A 2500-nucleotide genomic window follows, 5' to 3' on the forward strand; every position below is an offset into this window, starting at 1 on the left:
ATTTGCAGCAGAAATGCATGTGCAGTCAAAAAATTGAATATTTTTCACGGATAGACCCCGTGAAACGCTAGAAATTGGCGGGGATGTGTCTCTTGTGGCTCACGGGGCTGTTAGGGTGGCACAGAAATCCCTCGGAATGGGAAAAAACGGGTCATTTTCGTGTCGCCACATTGCATGCGAACCGCATGAAACTTCCAGAGGCATTTGCAGCAGGAATGCATGTGCACTCAAAAAATGTGATATTTTTCACGGAGAGACCCCGTGAAACGCTAGAAGTGGGCGGGGATGTCTCTCTTGTGGCTCACGGGGCTGTTAGGGTGGCACAGAAATCCCTCGGAATGGGAAAACGGGTCATTTTCGTGTCGCCACATTGCATACGAACCGCATGAAACTTCCAGAGGCATTTGCAGCAGGAATGCATGTGCACTCAAAAAAGTGAATATTTCTCACGGATAGACCCCGTGATACGCTAGAAATTGGCGGGGATGTCTCTCTTGTGGCTCACGGGGCTGTTAGGGTGGCACAGAAATCCCTCGGAATGGGAAAACGGGTCATTTTCGTGTCGCCACATTGCATGCGAACCGCATGCAACTTCCAGAGGCATTTGCAGCAGAAATGCATGTGCAGTCAAAAAAATTGATATTTTTCACGGATAGACCCCGTGAAACGCTAGAAATTGGCGGGGATGTGTCTCTTGTGGCTCACGGGGCTGTTCGGGTCGCACAGAAATCCCTGGGAATGGGAAAACGGGTCATTTTCGTGTTGCCACATTGCGTACGAACCGCATGAAACTTCCAGAGGCATTTGCAGCAGGAATGCATGTGCACTCAAAAACTTCTATATGTTTCACGGATAGACCCCGTGAAACGCTAGAAATTGGCGGGGATGTGTCTCTTGTGGCTCACGGGGCTGTTAGGGTGGCACAGAACTCCCTCGGAATGGGAAAAGGGGTCATTTTCGTGTTGCCACATTGCATAGGAACGCCATGAAACTTCCAGAGGCATTTGCAGCAGAAAGGCACGTGCACTCAAAAATTTTAATATTTTTCACGCATAGACCCCGTCAAACGCTAGAAGTTGGCGGGGATGTCTCTCTTGTGGCTCACGGGGCTGTTAGGGTCGCACAGAAATGCCTCGGAATGGGAAAACGGGTCATTTTTGTGTGGCCACATTGCATAGGAACGGCATGAAACTTCCAGAGGCATTTGCAGCAGGAATGCATGTGCACTCAAAAACGTCTATATTTTTCACGGATAGACCCCGTGAAACGCTATAAATTGGCGGGGATGTCTCTCTTGTGGCTCACGGGCGCTGTTAGTTAGGGTCGCACAGAAATCCCTCGGAATGGGAAAAGGGGTCATTTTCGTGTTGCCACATTGCGTACGAACGGCATGAAACTTCCAGAGGCATCTGCAGCAGAAATGCATGTGCACTCAAAAACGTCTATATTTTTCACGGATAGACCCCGTGAAACGCTAGAAATTGGCGGGGATGTGTCTCTTGTGGCTCACGGGGCTGTTAGGGTCGCACAGAAATCCCTCGGAATGGGAAAACGGGTCATTTTCGTGTTGCCACAATTGGCATACGAACGGCATGAAACTTCCAGAGGCATTTGCAGCAGAAATGCATGTGCACTCAAAAACGTGAATATTTTTTCACGGATAGACCCCGTCAAACACTCGAATTTGGCGGGGATGTTTCTCTTGTGGGTCACGGGGCTGTTCGGCTCGCACAGAACTCCCTTGGTCCACCTGATTCGTGCATACAGGCAGCAACTAAAACTCTGTAAACCTGCTGTGAGGACATCTAAACAGTGGACCAGTGAGGCTGTGGAAGATTTGCGGGCGTGCTTAGACTGTACTGACTGGGATATGTTCACGACTGCTACCAATAGTCTGGATGAACTCACAGAGGCTGTGTACATCAGCTTCTGTGAGGACTGCTGTATCCCAACACGTACCAGGGTGAACTTTAACAACAACAAGCCCTGGTTCTCAGCAAAGCTCAAAAGGTTGAGGTTGGAGAAGGAGGAAGCGTTTAGGAGTGGGGATAGAGACAGATTCAAGGAGTCGAAGAACAGGTTTAGCAAAGCGGTGAGAGAGGCTAAACGACTGTACTCAGAGACACTAAAACACCAGTTCTCTACTAACGACGCTGCTTCTGTCTGCCAAAGGGCTCAGGCACATCACCAACTACAAACCCAGAGCGCCCCACACCACTAACGACTCCCGCCTAGCCAACGACCTGAACGAGTTCTACCGTAGATTTGAAAGACAATTGGACTGTCCTGAACCACCCCTTCCCACCCAAGAGGCCCCATCCCCCACCCATACTACAGAAACGACTCTCTCCTTTCAGGAGGGAGAAGTTAATGGGCTTTTCAAGAGGCAGAATCCACGCAAAGCAGCCGGGCCGGACTCTGTCTCTCCAGCCACCCTCAGGCACTGCGCTGGCCAGCTGTCTCCGGTGTTCACCAACATCTTTAACACCTCCCTGGAGAC

Source organism: Petromyzon marinus, unplaced genomic scaffold, assembly GCF_048934315.1.
Source record: "Petromyzon marinus isolate PM22_M1 ecotype Great Lakes invasive population unplaced genomic scaffold, UKy_Petmar_22M1.pri1.0 PM_G_Scaffold_93, whole genome shotgun sequence".
NCBI lineage: Eukaryota > Metazoa > Chordata > Hyperoartia > Petromyzontiformes > Petromyzontidae > Petromyzon > Petromyzon marinus.